Source organism: Notothenia coriiceps, unplaced genomic scaffold (genome assembly GCF_000735185.1).
Source record: "Notothenia coriiceps isolate Sejong01 unplaced genomic scaffold, NC01 NC01_scaffold00037244, whole genome shotgun sequence".
Classification (NCBI taxonomy): domain Eukaryota; kingdom Metazoa; phylum Chordata; class Actinopteri; order Perciformes; family Nototheniidae; genus Notothenia; species Notothenia coriiceps.
The window spans coordinates 22,478,962-22,501,273 of record NW_011369945.1 but is presented as its reverse complement, the minus strand read 5'-3'; the positions used below and the strand labels follow the sequence as shown (position 1 = coordinate 22,501,273).

At 39.8% G+C, this 22,312-nt stretch overlaps 2 protein-coding genes and 2 long non-coding RNA genes across 4 annotated transcripts in view; 1 reads left to right on the top strand and 3 right to left on the bottom strand.

The window, feature by feature from the left end:
• ptpn9a (protein tyrosine phosphatase non-receptor type 9a) overlaps positions 1 to 22,312 on the bottom strand; it is a 411,924-nt gene that overhangs the window by 129,179 nt on the left and 260,433 nt on the right. The window lies entirely within an intron of this gene.
• arid5b (AT-rich interaction domain 5B) overlaps positions 1 to 22,312 on the top strand; it is a 95,983-nt gene that overhangs the window by 28,048 nt on the left and 45,623 nt on the right. The window lies entirely within an intron of this gene.
• LOC104965015 (uncharacterized) lies at positions 8,319 to 9,148 on the bottom strand. Its single transcript, XR_800495.1, has 3 exons — positions 8,949 to 9,148; positions 8,823 to 8,862; positions 8,319 to 8,721 (listed from the first exon to the last, which is right to left on the bottom strand). It is a non-coding gene; the product is annotated as an uncharacterized lncRNA (long non-coding RNA).
• Positions 9,154 to 9,740, bottom strand: LOC104965016 (uncharacterized). Its single transcript, XR_800496.1, has 3 exons — positions 9,683 to 9,740; positions 9,453 to 9,587; positions 9,154 to 9,239 (listed from the first exon to the last, which is right to left on the bottom strand). It is a non-coding gene; the product is annotated as an uncharacterized lncRNA (long non-coding RNA).

Genomic DNA, 22,312 nt, shown 5'->3' with positions numbered 1-22,312 from the left:
CCTCCATTTCACTTCCCGTTTCAAAAGGGCTGATTTGGGGTATAAAGCTTAAAAAATTATAAAAAATTGATAAAAAAATAAAAAAGGAGGGGGTTGAGCTCATGCGGGACTCGGCAGCTACTGTCTAAACTAAATACTGCCGTGATGAAACGCCATATCATGGATTATCAAGGATTATCTCTGAAACAGTATGGAGCTCAAAGGCTTTCTCTCTTGCCGGTNATGCTGCGTATAATAGTGTGATTCTCAGCTCATTATATCGGGAGGATTTCCAACTACACACTGATGAATTACTCTAGTGAAGACAACACTTGTTAAATCAACCAAGGGACAATAAACATAAGCTGATTTATGGTGGAGACAGGACACAAACACAAACAGCAGAGTAGAGGAAATGTCAACTGATTTAACAAGTGTTGTCTTCACTAGAGTAATTCATCAGTGTGTAGTTGGAAATCCTCCCGATATAATGAGCTGAGAATCACACTATTATACGCAGCATAGAGGTAATGGCAGCGTGTTTTGCAAACGCATTACCAACCCACAGTTTAACAGCTCTCTTTTTTTCCGGGTGCAACAACAACAAAGACAGCAGAAAAAAATCACATAATTCAGCTGGTACTGTCTCTAAATAATTGAGCCACATCAAACGGGCACCTCTGACACCGGCTTATCCATCAGATCAGATCATAATTGGCTGTGTATCTCAGGAGCTTTGAGGATCATTGCTGTTTGTGTTTAAATGGCTGTCTGGCATATTCATCATGTATACGGTGCCATTAGGAGTCGGAGACTGTTTGATTCTTACGCTGGGTCTCACGGCAGCATTACCTATGAATCAGGCCCAACATAAAGCTGGATGTCTCGGTGGATGAGTCATCGGATTCAAATAGGAAACTCTGGCATTTGACTCTAATAATCAGAAAGAACATAATGTTCCCTTTGAAGCCGTTTCCCTGTTATTTGCCTCTCACACACATGGCTGTGATGTCATGTCTAATGCTGATTATAATTGGATAATATAGCTTAGCAAACATGCTAAAAATACCATCATGTCTTGTCAGGTTGTAAGAATTCATCCTGGTGAGCCAGAAATTTAGCTTTATAATCCCCTATTAATGTATTTATAATAATCATTGAATGCTTGAAGCCTTTTGTGGAAGTGAAACTGCTTTAGCCGTAACAACATGATCCTTTTTTCTCAGAAGAAAATTGTGATTTATTGAAGAGTCTTGTGCAGTTTTTCTGCTCGGGGTCTTCCAGGAAGAGAGGCTCTTGTGTCTGTGCGATGCTGTAACGCCCTTGATTACTCGATATTGCTCGAATCTCATACGCAAAAAGGACAAGGGGATCAATAATGGATGCTTTGTTGTTATTCCAGTAATCAATACAGTTTGATTTTGCTTGTGTGTGTGGGGGTGATTGCTTGCTTTCATAAATAAAAGTGTCAGCCTGCTTCTTAAATGATATTATGTTCCATATTAAATGTGCTGCATCGTCAACATTTTATAGATTTATCTGTTGTCTGTGTAATAACCTAACGATGACGCTATTGTTAGTGTGTGTGTGTGTGTGTGTGTGTGTGTGTGTGTGTGTGTGTGTGTGTGTGTGTGTGTGTGTGTGTGTGTGTGTGTGTGTGTGTGTGTGTGTGGCTAATGAGAAGCGCTGCCGTTAATGACTCCATCAGGCTGTTTCTAAATGCACTTGTCACTCCGATGGGACACTCAGCCAGAGAATCTGCCCACTCAGCAGAACGAGCTCAGACTCTGGCAGGGCACCAGAGACACACACACACACACACACACACACACACACAGTACACATACAGCACACACACACACTCGCACATGCAGACACACACGCACATGCTACACCCAGACAATCAGTGGGGTGCTTTCACTTATGCATTTGTTTGTTTGTTCACGTCTTTGGCGTGTGGCCTTTGTTGATAGTCCAACAATATGAGCGGAACAGAGACTTGGAAAGGAGTGAGAGAGATCACTTATTCATCAAGGCAAATGCACGTTACCCTGAGCAAGGGTTTGCATAGAAATATGAAATATGCCACTGCAATGCTGCGTACTACCAGAATGAAATATTCATGCCACAGCTGCAGCAGATCAGATATAAAAGCACCCTAAAGCCTAGCTGAATGACTAATCCTGTGTAATATTGGCTCATTGACAACATTACTTTTTTATGATGCAGCTATATATGCTCCACTTTTTTGGAAGGGATTTTTATTCATAAATAGAATAAAGTAGCTGCTCGTTGTTTTACTTGAATGAGGTATTACTGATTGTTATTCTCCGGCTGATCTGTGCCTATGTCAGAGGAGTTGGATTGTTCCCCATAACAGGATACTGCAGCGATACCACAAGCTGCACAGAAAAACCATTGTGAGCTAAAGAGCAATAAAGTGTGCCATTGTTATTGTGGGAAACAGCTCTTTTTTTTCTTCCAAGAGCGTATCCTAACTTTTCCTGGCACGCTGCCAATGTGAATTAAGTGCACTGTTATGCATTTGTGTCTCACAGGCAACATATGAAAAATACTACCAGACAAGTGGGTCTGAAATGGCAGAATGATAATTATATTGTTTTTGATCTTTTATGTATGGTCTAATAAGTGAACAAAGCTCTGTACTGTCCTCATAGATGCAGAAAGAGTGAAACCAAAGATGCCCGCACAAAGTGAAGTAATTAATTAGAGAAACAAGTGACCTTTGCTGCTGTCCTGCAGCTTCGACAGCTGTGGCTCTAAAACCTGTGAGGCAGAGAGATGATTGCTATCATAATTCAAATTCCAGCTCACGCCAGGCTTTGAAATGCAGTGTTTTGTGAGAGGGCCTCGTGAATGAAGCAATGTTCCCTTTTAAAACTGCATTTTTTTTTTAAAGAAACAAAGAATCAATCTGTCCTCTAGAAGAAAGACCACTTTCATGTCTGTGCTGCAAGCATGATGCTGCTAGTTAGCTTAGCTTACCTTTGAGTCCGGAAGCAAGCTATCTGGGCTTTGTACTACTATCAAATTAAAAGCTCACAAATTAACATGTTATATCCTGTTTGTTTAATCCCTACAAAAATGTGGTGGATTATTTCCTGGCTGAGCTGAGTCACTTCTTCCTCCTGTTATCACTGTGCTGCTGCCACGGAGCGACGCTAGCTGTCTGTTTACAGTCTTCATCCTTTAAAATATGGAATTTCTCCTTTTTTAAGAATAGTTTTTTCAAGGAACCACAGTAGCTTAGAATAAAATATAAGTCACTCTTCTTGTGACCTGCTCTTGATCACACACTGAAGCTTCCTACGTGCAGTATTTCAGGCCCAGAGGACTCTAATGGCATATTTCTACGAGTGCATGAAGAGTGGTGTATTGTATTTTGCAGTCATTACATAATCCTTAATGTGATTCAATTAATCAGGTAATGCAAACTGTCCGCTCAGTTTATCTTGGGTTTGAGTGAGCTTCTTTTTACTGTTCAAGCCACCAGGGATGGCTTGCCAGGGAAGTTTACATTCTGCCCCTCAATCTCTCCCCAGAGAACTGGCCTGATTCTTTTTTTTTTCTTTTCACTGCTACCCGATGAAATTGGTTTCTAGTCGTATACTACGAAGACGGGCGTTGTAGAGCTGTATCTGCTGATACACTTTGTTGGCTTTTACGCCGGGAGAAACTGTAGAAGGAAAATGATAAAAAATAAAAAGATTGCTCTTGCTCTCAAAAACAGCTCTTGTCTTTCTTCAACTCAAGCCTTCACAGTGAGCTGATTTGTGAGGATGTCGAGGACTATACAAGGTCGAAGCTTGTGACTCCTGCATTTAAGACACATAGATGGTGTTCCTGACTCCTGCCCTCACCTGTACTATCATCAGTGGCCTCTTCCTCCCTCAGCGCTGCGAGGATCACTGCGGTCTGAGAAAACATCCCTAGAAAAAATATATCTGTACACAGTGCGCTAGAAAAGCAGCCAGACCTCAACTTGACTTTTAACATAATATTTTCACAGCAGCACCTTTTAAAAATGTTTCTCTAAATTCACCAAACAAATGTATTCAGTGAATCACAAACTTAAGTCAAGGGCGCAATATTTATAAGATATTGGAAGCGATGTGAGCTAGACATATTCAGTTAGTGATGGTAATGAAGGTCAGTTTTTATTTTTATTATGGAGGGAAAGGCATCTCTTTGCCGAATGAAAAGCTGCAAATGGTTTGCTTTTAATTACATTTCCATTTAATATATCCATCAAATGCACTCGCGTTGAAAGGCATTTCCCTCCTGCCATCTACATTTACTGGCCTTTAGTCTGCATGTTGCATAGTTTAGGTACATTCAATTATTTTGTCCAACGATAATTATATTCCTTTGCCCTCACATACATCCGGAGCAGTCTGAGTTGCTGCATCTTGCTCAAGGACGCCAACCCTTCGATAAATGGCTGACCTTCTCGACCAACTGAGCTGCAAAATTGCATTATAAGCTATTCACATAGTGCTTACTTATTATATACACCCACATAGTTGTATGATTTTACTTTGTATAGTACAAGTAGTAGTTTTGTACAGTTGTGTATAACTTTTTATTTCACTGTCATTGATTTCAAGAGCCAGCTTAGAGCAGTTTCTTAAAGAGGCCCTATTATGCTTCTTTCCCTTTCCTGTGGTCTGTTACTTCCGTTACATATGGACATCACTACCTTACACTTGCTCTTCTATTGGCTAGCGCTCCAACATATTGTACGTGATGCTAAGAGGCGGGACATCTCTAAGCGGTTGTCCAATCACAACAGAGCCGGTCAGCTAACCAATCAGAGCAGACTTGGCCCTCGTATTGAACATTAAAGAGGCACACATATGAAACTGAAAATGCGCAGAATAGGGCCCCTTTAAATTCTTGGTGCATTGCGATGTCGGACAAAACAACAACACCAACACACTGAAAAATAAGCCTTTAAGAAGGTCTTAACACTTGAATTGTGTTGATTTAACAGCATGAACACAGTCAGAGAAGTCTAGACATACGGTGATGTCTGGAATTGAGACACTTAATACATTACTATATATATCTGCTTTATATGATCAGAGGTAAATAAATGATTGAGCTGGAAGGAGCAGGCCGGTGAGGCACTAAGCGATATCGCCGCATTTCAAGATTCTTTACAGCCTCGCCTGCTGGTGGATTGAACCGCTGTATTTCCCTCTGATGCAACGTCTGATCTGTATGCCAGACTTGGCACATATACCCGAGTTGATATCCCGACAATATTTCAGTCAGAACATTTCAATTTGATGTAGAGGGTAGATTCTGTCCCTTTTCACAGACTGTTCAGAGCGTCTCTGAATGTTTATGCGGGCAGGAGCTGGTGATAAGGAAACAGACGGATGCCTTCTTCTCATGGTTGATTTGTCTTGGTGACAATGCAGAACAATATTTGGGATTTTGAGTCACTATCACACATGAAAATGTTTTATGTTTCGACTGCAACGTGGGCTGGAGTAAAGAGGTTTCTTGGAAGAGATAAAGAGAAAGTGTCGTGGCGTTACAAGAGTAATGGTATGTTGTGACTCCGACTTAGAAAGAATGCTTTTGTAAAACACGCCACACTGTACTCCTCCACTCAGAATAGGTGGCAGATTGTATCGTTTGCACGTGTTTCCTTTCCGCCCCTCAGACATATTCTCTTCCCCTTCTGCTTTTTTAAGCAGAACTAATTTCAAAAACTGTCCAAAATTCCCCTTTTGAAGTAATTTAATGGAGTGTTCATATTGATTATGTTCCTATCTCACCTCCCTCCCCCTCTTTCCTTTCTTCCCTGGTATTTTTTCTTCTTCCTCCTGGTAGTGTTAGGAGGTTTTATGGCAGTATCTTCTTCATTATGCTCAGACCTGTAGGAGAGAGAATCACAAGCTGTTTTTCCTCGCTGATGTGCTCATATCATTAATTCACTTCTGACTGGCCGGAAGCCAGAGAATTCTAAATCTGTAAGCAGTAAATTGTGTGCCGGGGTGGAAAAATCTATTAGATGTTTGAGCATGCCTCGAATTTGAATGGGAGAAAGAGAGAGAAAGACGCCCTGTGAGAGACGGAGAGAGAGAGAGAGAGAGAGAGACCACCATACACCCGAGACATATCCTGTTATGGTTCGCAACATAATCACATTCAGCTTCTTTGGATGGCTATATTCATTAATAATTTGTGTTATTTTATTTCTAGAATATCACATAATGTGTTTTCTGACTTTCGCGAGGGAGGGGAGCTGAAGGCTGGTTGATGGTTAAACAATGAGAACGGCCTCAGAGGAAATGAAGAGCTCCGTCTCTCCATTAGCCAGGTCTGAAACAACAGTTGTGTCTCTCTTCTCTCCATTAGTCAGGTCTGGAACAACAGAGATGCTATTGATGTTACTTCTGCCATCCCCTCTTAAAAAAACCAGAATAAAGCAATTCATAATACATTATCTCGCCTGCTTCTAAGCCACATTTCCTTCTAGATTTATTTGTATTTCAATTTTTTTTAATGAAAAGGTTTAAAATCCCGTAAATCAGGAAGTTTTATTGTGTGTTGCTTTCCTGAAAACAAATTGCCTGCCTGTTCCAGTTACACTCTGACTCATAAGTGTTACCCCACCAGCAACCTTGTCCTGGGAAGATTTCTAAACTCTTCTTTTTCAAAAATGCTGCTTATTTCAAGTATAACTGCAACAGTATTATATCAGTGCAGAACTGCCTATGTCTCCTTGATATGTTGTGTTGACATTCGTCCTTCAGTTAGAAAGATATGTATGAATCCGTGCTGCTCTACACATCACAGATTTTACAATTAATAACTCTGCATATTTCATGAGGGTGCCAGTCCATCTGCTTTATGAATGCATACAACTATCCGCTTGTGTATGCCTTGTTGTGCGTAAATCAACATTAAAGGGACCTTATTATGGTCATTTTCTGGTTCGTATTTCTATTTTGTGACATGTCTCCATGCTTTAAAGTTCAAAAAGGTCACTATTTTTCTCATACTGTCTGTGCTGCAGCACCTCTTTTCACCCTCTGTCTGAAACCAGAGCCCAGTCTGCTCTGATTGGTCAGCTGGCCGGGTTCTGTTGTACTTGGTCAACCTCTTAAAGTTGTCCTATCCCGGCTTAGCATATCACGTCAAATGTGTTGGAGCGCTAGCCAATAGAAGTGGTTCGATAATGATGTCACTATGTTACGGATGTAAAAAAAGGAATACAATCTGTGCGTTTCAGGCAGGGGGAAATTCCCTCTGGAGGGAACTTTGGAATTGTAGCCTTCGCAGATCATTAACATGCAATAAATCAATATAACTACAGGGAAGGGAAACCCCCTTTAAGGAAACACACAAAGGGAATGAATTGAATGTGGAAATGAGTATGATGTGTTGGAATTAAACAAAAACAATGTCTCTACTAAAGTGCAGATTTTGGAGGTGCACTTATTTCATTTCAAACCTTCATTTATGCAGGTGAATCCCATTGAGATCATTGATCTCTTTTTCAAGGGTGGCCTGCTGCAAGTAGGTTCCACATGAATACATATAAACATAACAGAAAAACAAAAAGGACATCATACAGCATATTTACAGCGACTACAGTTTACATAGCTAGTAACATTTACAGGTTCCAACAGTTTCCGATTGGATAGCATCTATCCTTGCTTTAAAAACATTTAGTGGAACTAAATTGCTCAGCTTCCATTCCTTTTGCAGACTGTTCCAAGACAGAGGAGCTGCGCATCTAAAAGCTATCTTCCCTAAGACAGTCCTAGCAGTTGGCACATTTAATAAAACCACAGCATTCGATCTCAGGCAGTAGCCACTTACAATTCGCCGTGAGATCAGGGAGCAGATGTAGGATGGAAGTTTCCCTAATATGGCTTTATATATAAAAATGTACCAGTAACTGAGCCTCCGTACAGTTAGTGAAGGCAAACCTGCCCTTGCATACAGGGTACAGTGATGGGTTAATACTTTACAGTTTGTCACAAATCTCAGTGCAATGTGATAGGTGGCATCTAACTTGATCAGGTAATGGGCAGGTGCATTCATATAGATCAGATCACCATAGTCCAGTACAGGTAAAAAGGTCACAGTATATATATATATATGCATGCATATATGTGTGTGTCTGTATATATTTATAAACTGTATATTGTTTTCCATCATTCAATGGACAATTTTTACTTTTTTAATATATACCATCAAACATATGTTCATATATAAAGTGGGTAACTATACAAAACGAAGTGAGATAACTGTTTATGAATATCTGTTCAATTTTATGTAAACTTGTNAAGAACTCCTGTTGCCTGAGGCTAGGGTAAAAGACTGTTTAGCTGGAAAAAGACCAAGATTTAAAGTGTTAGTAAAAAGTGTTCTGAAAACTGGATTAAAAACTACGTTTATGAAGCTTCTAGCAGAACCTAAAATGCTGAATGCGCACAAAAGCAAGGAGGGGTGATGTGGAGGTCGCTAGTGACATGGAAATATTCCTTTATGGCTGTAAAACCTAAGCTTTTACCAAACTGATTTTTTAATAGGGATGTTTTTTAAATGGGGCACCACATTATGCTTACATTAGATACACTCAAAGTCAACAGAGATAAGAACTTAAACCCAGTTGAGACCCCAATCCAGAGGCCTCATTGTCCTTATCCTCGGCTATGTTAACAGGCATCTGCTGTTGGTCTCCACGGATCAACCCTGAAACGTCCAGCAGAGAGAGAAGGCGATGTTGTGAAAATTAATATATAATAACCACACACTTGTTAACAGATTGGATCAACAGTTTCACAAAAACCTACCTGTGCACATCATGCAGCTGCTTGACGTGGTTAACCACTACTGTAATAAAAACACTGTTAGTACAGGAAAACAAGTCATTAAATCCAGACAATATGTATATTTTACATTTTGTTTAATGATTTTACCGAAGAGTTGCAGCATCACATCTGGGCTTACGGTAGTTCCTATCAGTGCATTGTAGTGTTCGTTACCTTCCCCAAGCTCTTACTTACATCTGAAAAAACATGTTGTTTCAAACAAGTGGATTCATTTAAGTACCACTAAGGAAATGTATCAACTTTTTATTACGATCAAATGTAAAGTATTTCTGTGATTTGTTTCCTTTTACCTGGATGGACTGGGAACACCATATGTTCTCAAGTGACAGGCATGATTGATTTCTTGCATCGTGCTCTCCAGTTCCCCGGGATATCCGACTAAATCAGCATTGAAATATTTATCACATTATCACGGACATTTGCGGACATGTTATGTTTGTGTTGCAGTGTTCCTAGTTGAATTCACTTGAATTAATACAAAATCCATTATGTAAATGATGACCAAAAGTCATGGATAAACATTGATATGTGCAGCCCAAACATGTTTAAGTGAAGATTATTCTGTGTGAACGAAATATAAATGTGACAAACCATCAAGTCTCTCAGCTGTTTCATCATGGCGTCTTTAGGCCTGAGCAACATGACGTCCTTTGAACGACGTACGTGCTCTTCAATAGTTCCCCTCATTTTGTTAAGCGCAGCCTTTTCCTTTAATTTTTTTTGCTTCTACGATAAACAGGAAACATGTTGACATAAAAATGTTGCAACATAAAAAATGTGTAGAAGTGTATTTCTATGTCTGTAATGATCTTCTGTCTTACTGTCATAAGCCATGGTTCATTTTCTCTTTGATTGTTTTTGTCAGGGCTCTGTTAGATCGTTTCTTCGCTCAAGGATGATTGTTTTGGATCTGTTTTCATCTTTTCCTTCCTTTAGAGAGAGAACATGAAGCAGATATCAACATATTTTAAAATGAATAAGTTACAAACAAGGCTCATCTTTTCCTTTTTTATTTTTTCCAGATTTACCGATGGAAAAGCAAACATTATCCAAACTGATAGGACGTGCTTCACCACTGGGGGTGCACTTTGCCCAATATCAGAATATTCTTTTGTAATCTTGAGTGTGTCTTCATGACTTGGGGCAGCGTCAGATTTACAGCTGCAGTTCATTTCAAAATCAAAGCCATCTCCAGTTCATACTGAGCTATTCCAGTACAATATCTTCCCTAAGACAGTCCTAGCCGTTGGCACATTTAATAAAACCACAGCATTCGATCTCAGGCAGTAGCCACTTACAGTTCGCCGTGAGATCAGGGAGCAGATACTTATGTATTTGTATTTTATGCTACTTGATTCTTCTTCTCTACTGCTTCTATTTATGAATTATAGTTGCTATTTACTTTACAGATATAGATTTAATTGACCAATCTGTAACTAAAAAGATACAGTTTAATGCATTCTTGCAGAATAAACTACCCAGCAGTGTATAAAAGGTTACAATTAGCTCCACTTCAACCACCTACAACAGTACAATGCTGCTCATTCTCTCATGTGGTATTAACCATAATCCATTAATGTATTCGAAGTATGCCATTGATTACTGAGTAGGCGTTTTGGTACTTCTAATTGTAAGTACACCTTTCTAATAATACCTTTGTGCTTTTACTTGAGTGACACTTTCGCTTATATAAACGATCTGAATGCTTCTCTCTTCACTGAATTTGAACAGCATGAGTTTAAGTGTTTCTGACAAAGGAACTATGGATCAGATTATTTCACTACCTTGAACAACTGGAGACTGTATATATATTTCATATATTTGATCCGGATGACAAAAGAGTTACATTTTCTGTTGTTTTTATTGTGAGTTTCCAATTTAATTCAAGTGTAAAAGATCCATTTCTACCTCTGAGAACTTGAGTCACAGCTCTGTCTCTTTCAGTTCTGTGGCTACGTGATTTAATAAGCTCGATGTGTGCACATTGGTAATAATAACTTGAATTCCACTGCGTGTGAGAGTGTGTGAACAAATGCGCTCTCACATTAAATACCCATTTAACTCTTAGAATTACCGTGTTGGAAAAACACTTTCAGTACACCTGTGTCAAGGTAAAAAGAAAAAACTCACAGTGCTGATTGCAGATCAGCTTTCTCAACATCCACTTAATATCCGTCATAATCTGTAAATACTGACGCAAGAGGGTCACATAGCCAAGCTGCAGGGAATATTCTGTACTGCTCAGTGTGGAGGATAGACTTCTAGCCCTGTAGGAACAACATAGGGTTCATTTCACAGCACAGAGGTAATGCATTTTTCCAGCATTGAAAGGTAATTGCAATGGGGGCTTTGATAGATTCCAGACCTTTGGTGTGTGTGTTAGTGTACGCTCACACATACTTGCTCGAGTACATAACTGCTCTTAATGCTTTTATTAAGCCAAAGGAACACAAATGACGTCATTTGTGTTTGTATATTTCCGTGCAGATGGTGTAATATATTTTGGTTTCTTTTATATACTGACTGCCAGAAGAGTTGGAAGGAGAGCCTTGGCCACAAACAATAGATCATTGATGCCTCTCAGTCCTCTTTCTCAACCTGTCAGTCCATTTCCTTGTTATGTACTGGCCTGAGGAGCACTTGGCAAAATGAGAAGCATTCAGCCAGTTTTTTCCTCCTCTCAGCCATAACTCAGGGAAAGTTGTTGTTTCATTCGATGCGTCAGAGCGCGATATCTAAAGTTAACAAAGGCCGAGTCACCTAATCACTATGTTGCAACCTTTATAAAGGTGCGAAACAATAGATGAGTAAACGGAGACAAAGCTGGATAACTATACAGTAAACTAACCTGATGTTTCAGTTTTTATTCAGAACAAATTAAACCCAGGTGCTTTTTATTTTTTTTATTTTTTTTTTATAGCCTCATCACTATGACTGGCACATTTTAAGACAACAGAAGCCTTTGCCATAAAATACCTGTACTTGATGTTGTCATTACATGTCTCCTCTCACTCTGTTATTATACAGTATACAAAATACATACCAGTCCATGGATGGTTTCACAAAGTAATCAAAACTAAAATATTTTCCACTGTCATTTTCACCTCATATTGGTATTTATTGCAATATTACAGAGAGAAATAATGGATCACTAAGTGTCCAGTAAACATACACTTGTTATCGGAGCGTGGAGATATTCTCCATTGAAGTTTCTTATCTTTCCTGTGCAATGTGAGACACGCAGCTCCAAACACTGTCTGCATACACTGATTACAGCTCTGTTGGTGAAGCGGAGGTTTTCCACATCAGAGGTCGTGTTCTTTAATCTGGAATGAATAAGTTTAAAGCCGAGCTGCTTGTTTAGCCAGATTTTGTGTGTGTGTGTGTGTGTGTGTGTGTGTGTGTGTGTGTGTGTGTGTGTGTGTGTGTGTGTGTGTGTGTGTGTGTGTGTGTGTGTGTGTGACATGAATAACACAGCAGTCTTGTAAAAACAGTTTGTGCAGGATTACACTGGAGAACTTCAAACGGAGATCCTTAAGGGTTGTGGAGAGAAAACCATTGTTAGTGGTCGTTGTTCTCTCTTTTGTGGCGCTGTTAGAATGTGTAATCAAAACTAAGTGAGCAGAGGAAATCATACAGTTAGCATTTTTGAGGGATTTGTATCTCCAGTACGTTTTATATCAATGACAGCACGTAAAAGACAAATCGGAACAGATGGCGCTGGTTTTTAATGACATATTACTATCGGTAAAGTCTCAGCCACAGACTAAAACGTCTCCCTTTGGGGGATCGTACCGCTCTAGCTGTTATCATCCGCCGCTAATGTCACTCTTTTCTCCGCCACATTGTCAGGTCCTCAAGCTAAATAAATGCAATGTAAATTGAGTATTGTGCTGGATGTAATTATTGAAAAGGGTTCCAGTTGGCTTCACTCCGCGGGCTGTTTATTTAAAGCCTTCCTCCTCCGTACAGATCTGATGATAGAGAGAGAGGGAGAGGGAGAAAGAGAGGTTCTTATATAATGACAGGAATTCACAATGGAGCCATGCTGAATGACAACCCCCCCCAAACATCGCCAACAAACACCCCCCCCTCTTCTATTTCTCATTATGGTATTACCATTGGGAAACACGCCTAACCTCTTGTATTCTCCCCCCCCCCCTTCAGCTTAATTCTTTTACAGAAAAACATATTTAATCATGTTGCCTTTTGCACAGTACACACCCTAAGAAATACATCTGAGTTGATAATGAGCGGCCCTTCTTTTGAGGAAACACACACGGCAACTTTGATCTAGAATGGCATGTAATTCCTCTCCTGACCCAATTCCCAATCTCCTGATAAGATATGTTTCTTTCCTTTCCCTCCTTTGCTCCAACCTTCCTGCAGAACTCTCTCAAATGGAAACTTGCTTTGCCATTAAAGATGCATTTAAAGCCAAACATGTCATCCTGCAGGAGGAGGGTATGTGTGGTTTTGGAAATGCTGTCTCCTACAGGCTGAGCTGAAGAAACTCTCCGTGTTGCCCCCTTTTTCTCTCCGCCGGTGACAACCTCTGAGATCTCTGATCACAGCTGCTCAATTGAGTTTGTGTCGGACAGAGCTGCGTGACCAATGAGAGTGGCCGTCATAGCGGATAGAGTATCATCACCTGGGTGTAAAGGCTTTAAAGCTTGTTTGATGAGAGGAAAGAGACACGGAGAGGGCTTCTCTTTGTTTGTGAAGTCCGAAAGCCAGCTGCATCTCTGCAACCAAAGATAGTTGATTACATTTGCTCCCTGTGGTATTTGCACATTTCTGGTTCTTGCAGTGCAGCTTGTTTTTACTCTCAGAATTGACTGCGCCATAAGTGGATTGACCCCCCCAAACCCAGCAGTAGTCTTTCATTAGTCAGGATGCAGCCGGGGACCAGACAGCAAACAGTGTTTAGGGCCAATCCATCACTACACAAAAGGGGATCAACACGGCACTAACTTGTCTCCCTCGTCTTACGGGCCTCTAACCTCGTAATAATCACATTTACAACTCCTCATGATTTCAGAGAGAAGCCCTTTGGAGCTTTTCTGATAGCCCTTTTTTTTTTTTTTTTAAACCAGGGACCCTGTTGTTTTTTGATAGTCAAAAGAACCAATTTAGGTTTTTGACAAGGAGCCGCTCTGAATAATTCCTTCATGTATTACAGAACCTATTAAATGCAAACTTTTCAATCTGGCAATCAATAAAGCAGGCAGCTTTCCCTGGCCGCGTGCCAGACACATTAGGGCTGCGAGCGATGGTTGCTAGGGAGCTGAGCCTGCTCAGGGGAAAGAATGTTTAATGTAATAGAATCACATAAATCAAACGGAGGAAAAGTGCTCGTGTTGTCTCTTCCTCTTCTCTTCCTCTTCTTATTCTCTCCTCTTCCTCTTCCTCTTCTATCCTCTTTTTCTCTCTTCATCTTCTAGATTCAAAGTTTTCATTGTCATATGCACAGTAGCTACAGTGTAGTTATGGCAATGAAAAACTAAATTCCAAGGCATTCAACCCAAATATATACAAGACATAAAACAATTAAAAAAAAAATAGAGCAATTGAATGTTGCAAGTGAGCAATGTGCTGGTAAATGTGTTCGCAGTAAACTATGTACATATTCATATTTCCTCTCTCCCTGTTTAACTGAAAACATTTAATATGGGTGTTTTTTTCAAATGTGGTACGGCCATTTTTTTTTGTCTTTCCCCCCCTTCTGTCAACCGCAAGAACATCTGGGATGGAATCAAGCTGAGGGAAGTAAAATATTTTGTGTGTGTGTGTGTGTGTGTGTGTGTGTGTGTGTGTGTGTGTGTGTGTGTGTAAAATATTTTGTGTGTGTGTGTAAAATATTTTGTGTGTGTGTGTGTGTGTGCGCCTTATGAGCTTGTTTTTCTACACACACTGTCGCTGTGTGTCCCCACTCCCTGCGCCGCACACTTGAATAAATTGAGGTGAAAATTATATAAATGTTTCTTTTTTTCCCCTTCTTTGTCACAGGCCAATGCCCCACCCTGCCGAAATGAATGAGGCACTTTAACGCTTTACTATAATTAAGAACAGGAGCCAGCATGCATGGAGATCTCTCGTTCTCTCTCTTTCTATGTATTACTCTCAGTGAGTGTTTCTCTGCCCTCTGTACGGTTTCAATAGAACATTTCCTCTGGGTGTTAGTGCCCTTTTGCAGGGAATATGATTATCTTAGAAAAATGAGCACACAGACATGTGAATGTAGAAGCCAGATCTTTCTTGAAGACGTACTCCACCCATTGTATCTGATAACTGAGACTCTTGTTAATATCCAATATAGAAAATGAATCCGTCACTGAGCGAAGCAGATGCTATCCTTGAATTCATGACAATTGATTTACCTTCAGAGAAACTTCTTAAGCCAGTCCTGCAGCACAAACCACTTCACTCATTTCAGTTTGGTCACAATTCTGCCACAACATTGACATCCTCGTGGATTCATCTTCTTATTATAGACACAAGCATTTCCAAACATTTGGTCTACCTATGCTTGTATTATCTCTTCAATTTACACACGGCATCTATTGCACGTCTGTCCGTCCTGGGAGAGGGATCCCTCCTCTGTTGCTCTCCCTGAGGTTTCTCCCATGTTCCCCTTAAACTGTGTTTTTTTTCTCTGGAAGTTTTTCCTTGTACGATGTGAGGGTCTAAGGACAGAGGGTGTCGTATTGTCATACTGATATTCTCTACAAAATGTGAAGACCACTGAGACAAATGTAACATTTGTGATATACGGCTATATAAATAAACATTGATTGATTGATTGATTGATTGATTGATAACATGACTATATTTAATGTCCCATTCTTTCGCTCCTTGTTTGTCACTTAAACAGATTCTTTCTCAATAAAATAAACACCAGACTCAAGACAGCCAAGATTTTTAGAGTTGTGTGTTAAAATGTATTAATATTTGGTATATACTGAGTTTAGAAATAGAAATAAGTGGATGACTGTGCTTTCCAGATTACATGGAGAGTTTATACTTTATGCACTCTGGCTGCTTATTATTGAAATCTATTATAACTGTTCAGCTGAGGCTTTTATCCAAAGCAGCTTACAATGACCAATTACAGGGACATTCTCCCTATAGTAACTAAGGGCTAAGTGCCACTAGTGGTGGTGTTCCAGGCGGGATTTGAACTCACAACCTTCGATCTTCAGCCCACCTCACTATCCATTAGACCACCACACATCCTGCAGCATGTGGAGTCTTGTTTCTGCCACGACCCTCTGGTTCTGTTCTAGTCTCCACCTAATGCTGAGGAAAATATCTAGCTCTTCAGCTGCTAAATGTTCTATTATGTTACACAGATAGTTGCTAGCTTTGTCTGTGTGCCATTTGGTGCTGAACGTGTCGTGTATATATTGCATTGTTCTACTCAAAATGACACTAAATGGAGCTCAAAGTGATCCAAAATCGCGCGGTTGTGGCTGCTTAATCCAAAACGAAACGCTGAACGATGCTAAAAGAGATGCTATGGAGCTGATGGGTCGGTTGATAATCCACAGCTAATGTAAGAAAACATTGATTACTACGTCTTGGTCAACAATTGTATTAATTCTATTGATTTGCCATGCCATGATATATCGATATAGGTAAAATGCTTATTAATACGATTTAATTGATCCCAAGGGGAAATCATTATATTATGGTGATATTGACCTCAGCTATGTTGCTCCTTTGATCCTTAAGATACATATTAGTTGGATTATCCCTTTGTGTGTGTGTGTGTGTGTGTGTGTGTGTGTGTGTGTGTGTGTGTGTGTGTGTGTGTGTGTGTGTGTGTGTGTGTGTGTGAGAGCACAGCCTGCAGCTGGTATGATGAGCAGGATAAAGGCGAGTCTGTGACTGATGTGTTGTGTGATGCGGACGGCCCCGTTAAGCTATTTAAAAACAACATGTTATCCAACGCAGATCTAGTAAAAAAACATTTCAATATTTCAATTATTCTCCCTCTGAGCAAAACAAAGTGAGTGTAATTGACACATCGTGTGATCACTCGGCTTTGTTTAACTCCAGCGATATATTTATGCTGCATCCTCCGCATGATTAATGGGATTGTGTTTACAGCACGGACTAGCTTGCAGTTAGGGAAATGTTCTAGCACATTTTGTGTTATCCAAGATACAGTAGTCATTCACAGATTGGACAAGCGATGAATCACTTCAATTCATTTATTTCTCTCTTTGTATGAAACACAAGTTTGTTGCTTGTTAAAATCTGACGCCCTCACTACGCATCATTTTCATTCGGTGTCGTCGACAGATGCTGTTCCCTCTTTATTTGGTCAGGTTTCAATAACATGAACTGATAGCCAGATCGGGCGCCTGCTGCTGCCTATAAGGCCCCGTCTCAGTGTCATGTCCCCTCAGTGACAAGTGCGAGAGGGAGAGGGCGGATGAATCAGAGATGTGTTATATATTATGAGAAGAGGCTACATGGAAACAGCCTCTCAGATCAATACAGAGCCTGCAGGATGGACGGAGAATACCAAACAAGAACCGTGTCCTCTCACTTTATCCCTCGTTTGTTCTCCTCCAATGTATGTTTTTTTAAAGCCTTTACACTTACTTAACCTATCAAATATGAAAGTGACATTATTGGCGCTGGTTTAAGTGCCTTGCCCTTTCTCGCCAAGTCCACAAAAGCAGCAGGAGGATCCAGTCAATTCCTTGGCCGAGCAGATAATGTGGAAATGTTGACAACAGCAAATTTGAGGCGAGTGAGTGATTTAAGAAGTACAGCGGGTGATAGCGAGCATGAGAGTTATGGTTTTCAGCTATTTTCCTGCCAGTCTGCGACAAGAGAAATGAGCATACTTGCCTGAGAGAACTTGTCAGAGCTTGTGGGCAGTGTGAATATTTCTAAGCTTGGTTGAATGTAAATGACACGGTTTACATGAGTCACATTTTGTTTTTAATTAGCCGGCACGGATCTGCTTTAAACTGTCAGCAGCCCCTCGTATCACAACTAGTTCTGATCTCAACTTGTAAAAGCCGCTTGCAGAAAGTCTCTAATAAAAGAAATGGAGAATCTCAGAGATACAGCAGAAGATAGCCCCTTTTTATTTTGGGTTTGAAATGTAATGATGTCAATGATGTTTCATCTAACATTGCAATATTCATCCAGCGGAGCAGCTGCTTCAACACAGCTAATGAGTTTCGTGTCGTATGCGGCATTTCTGAGATTTTGATTATGACGAGTCGTTTATCATGCTAGTTATGGAAGAGATCAGACATTTCTCCTTTGGTGTAATTACTCCAAATGTATTTAATTCCTTCTGATATAACACAGTGCCAGAGCTTTAACTTTCATATTGCAGGCTTCCCTCTTCTCTTTGTACTAAGAGCTTTTCCGCAGTCGGCTCACTGGAATATCAAATCTATCTTTGGTTGTTAAATATAATTTTGTCATATTTATGAACCATATATTGTACACGTATATTACAGCATGTTACTTTTACTACGTTGGAGTAAATTGAGACCTCTATTTTACTGTGCAGAGTGTCTCATGACAGCTGCTGAGGCTATAATGACTTTACCAGCCTGCCGCATTCATGTTGATACTCTGGAGTTGTGCAATATTTTGGGAGTTTTCCAAAGGACTGTGTTGTTATTTTTGCATGTTGTAACACATTAACTCTGGATTCCCTGGTCTTGACAACTACAAAAACACACACTCGCAAGTTCTTGTTAATACTTATAAATGATCTTATAATTGCTTCAGTCAGAGCTATTCTGGTGGTTATTTTGACAATTAACTGAAGAATCGTTTTTATTAAGGAAGTGTAAAATGCCAATTTCATTTCCTGTTTTGCCTAACCAAAATGCAACGATAGTTTTAATTGAAAGCAAGAAAAGCTCATTTTTTTCAATCAATTAGTTTTTTCAGCATTTGCTTTATTTCATGCCAGCGCAGCAAGAAAATCAACTTGAAACTAAAAAATCTTATTGCGAGTTATTTGTCTGATTGGAAATGAAATAACATGTTCTAGGGAATATCAGAGTCCAGGATGTCTGAGAAAGAGCAGTCGGTTGCTGAAAGCATCTGGTTTATGAGTAATTTTAAAGGAAGACAGACAGGAAGCAGAGCCAGATGTTACCAAAGAAAAGCTGCTTTCAGTTCATCGTGTTTTGCATTAGAAAGTTCTCTCATCAATTGTTCTTTTTGTCCTAAGCAAATCAAAGAAGTAATGCCATGTAATGCACATTACTAAATGTGTTGTTAGCAGCTTGAAAGTTGCTGTACTGTTGCAAGCAGAAAACAATGGCTGCCTGAGGACTCAGTCAAATCAGATGTAGCTGTATGGTCTTTGACTTTTTCTGTGCTGTACAGTTGTTTTATTTCTCGCTATTTAAAGAAAAACAAAGGCATATAAAAACAAAAGCTCCTCATTTTGTTCTCTGTTAGTGCTTTGCTCTCCATCTCTGTGTATATCGTTTATTAAAGAGGTGCTGGAAGAATAATTGCTGCACCTGAGTGACAGATGTTTGAATGCTTTTGTCTGCAGACAATCAGCAGATATGGCTTTCTTTTTTGTCTCGTTCCCTTTCATTTGTGTGGCGTCTGTCTTATCCCCGGGGCCATGATTCACAACAAAGCATAATCCGGCAAATCCACAACAGTAACATGCTTTATTGATTCTCCGTAGATCCTTAAATGCCACCTTTGGTCAAAACAATTCCTGAAACACTGGTGTGTTCCTAAGAAATAAAGACGGAAAGCGTTTTAAACATCTGTGTTACTGATGGGATTTCAATGGTATTCCACAAATGAGTTTAGCAGACCGTCCTCTTAAAGTAGAAACATCCATTTAATTCATTATTTCTGACCCGTTGCACAAGCAGTTTAATAATTTCTTGTCTATTGCTCTACAGTCATGAAAAGCCTGTTCCTGATAATGCAAGGCTTTCAATGTTACTGCACATTTACATATTACAAAACTGGTTCAGGCATGCTTCTTTAATCTCAGAAATGTTTGTAAGAGAAGCTGTCATTGGAAGACATCCCGGTGACATTTGAGTAATGCACTTTCTACTCGAGTAACCCGGTTGTCCTTGAAGTCTCTACAGCGTGCACAACGTTCTGCTGTTAGGCTCCTATATAAGACCAGACGTATGCTAAGGCCCCTCCTGCTTTTGTTGCTTTTGAATAACTGTCTGTGCATTGATTTTTTAATTACATAAGTCCTTGATTGGCAGAGCTCCAATTAACTAAGAGTAATAAAAAGACACACTAACGGCAGCAACAACAATAACATGTACAAGAATAGGCCAGAACAACAAGACATAACAAACTAATGAAGGTCTTTTAGATGTCTGTTCTCCTTTTGATTTGCGGTTAGTCAGACAATCATTTCTATTTACGGCTCTAAAGTAAGCACCAGTTTACGATGCAGTATATTGGGAGATATCTATCATCGTTTCACAGCGGAAATCCACCTTTATAGCTCTGATTGTTTGTCGTTATGTTGATGCTTTAGTTCTTATATTTATTTGCATCTATTTGTATTTTCTGCTTTGTATTACGATCATTGTAATTTACTCTTGGAATTAAATACACAACAAATCAAGGCAATTTGGTAGAGCACTTATACAACGTTAGGGGACTCAAAACATGGATTTATTATTTAAACGGGTCAAATCGAAGCTGCAGGAGCGGAAAGATACTTATTTTCAAATCTTATCACAAGTCAAACTCCAAAAACATTGGATACTTTCTTCACTCTCTGTGATACACGTGTAATGTGTGCAATCTGCAATATATTGTTTTTTCAGACTTCAAGGCTGCAGAATTCAATTGATTTAGTGAAAGTTTGTACAGAACATTACTATATATTATTACTATGGTACTATACACTTTACCAGGTGACTAAATGTTGTATTGTATTGGAAGTTATTGAGTGCTGCTCTGACTGTTTATAATGTCAGCTGTCCTCCAGCCGTTATGCCCCTGACACTATTGTAGTTTATGAGGTCAGGAGCTTTACAGCGTGTTCTGAAAATAATCTGCCACACCGCAGCTGTTTGATCAACACGCTGCACCAGGACTGACTGACTGACTGACTGAGAACATATCTCCTGAGAGACAGAAACCAGTTTCATAATGTCCTCAGTCTTCTCACAGTGTCTTCCAGCTCTCCAGCGCCGCAGGCACAGCCCCGACCAATTAGAAAGCTGACTTAAAGATAAAGACGCCCTTTATTTGGAAAGGTCGGGCTGTGAGAACAAAACGATTTGTTTTAAGTGTACATACACTCAATATACATCACACGCACTAACGCACACACACTGACATGCATACTTCACACCGCCTCTGTACAGTTATTAATGCCCTGCGGCTCTCTCTCCAAAATTGAATCTAATCAAGTGAAATGCTGTGAGGGTCCTCGGGAGAGAGAGCAGGTCTGACGGTGACTGCTCACAATAAAATTCCTGACATTTGGAACAAAGCTTGCTCTACCTCTGAGCTGTAATTGCGAACGACAACTGCCGCAATCCTTGATGAGTGTGTGTGTGTCTGCTGTGTGATATGAACGTGCATGTATGCAGGAATATGTGTGTGCTTATACATCTGTGGGATTTGAGGCCCCAACCTCTGATGAATGGTTTTAATAATTTCTTTTGAAGTGGTCTTCACATTGGAGTACAGTGGAACTAATTACGCTGATTGTCGGGAATGCAGCTGCTGTAAATATGTTATGAATGCTGTCCTTCCTGCCGTGTTCGAGCTGCAGATTCTTCAGCCTCCAGCTTGATAAAATAACACAAAAGACGGAGAAATGTATTTTTTGAATACACACACTAGCTGTTTTGTCTTTAGTGTTGCAAGGTGAAAAGCTTGCTAGTTACTCACCCTTGAAATATTAACTTAGCAGCAGAAATTCCTATGAATGTCATGTCCAAGGGCTTTGTAAAGCAGACAGGACAGTGAATAATTCATGTTGAAATCGTGTTTCAAACTGCCTGACTCTGCTTCATCAACTGTTGAACCGTGCAGTCGGCTTTTTAAGCTAGAAATAATATTAGCACTCTGCTTTCAAACAACAGTCTCCGAGAGAAGTGACTTTACACAGCCTTAATGAACAGTGCACATGCATAGTTTGTCTGTTTTTCAAAATTTGGCCACTTTCCAATCATTGTGCCGCACTGCATGCTGGGGTCATTTCATTAACATATAATCACCATAGTAGGAGATTAGAAACAACACACCCATGGAGCTTTGGACCAGAGACAGCATATGTTATCATAGTATATTTCTGCATTTGAAAGTCACCTCATATTCATTTATCATATTTTACGAGAGCTGACTCAATGTGTGAATGATTGGTTTAGTAAGTCAACAGAAAATCTATAATTGCTCAACCATGTGACTTATTGTGAAAGCAAAAATGCTAAAAACTGATTGCA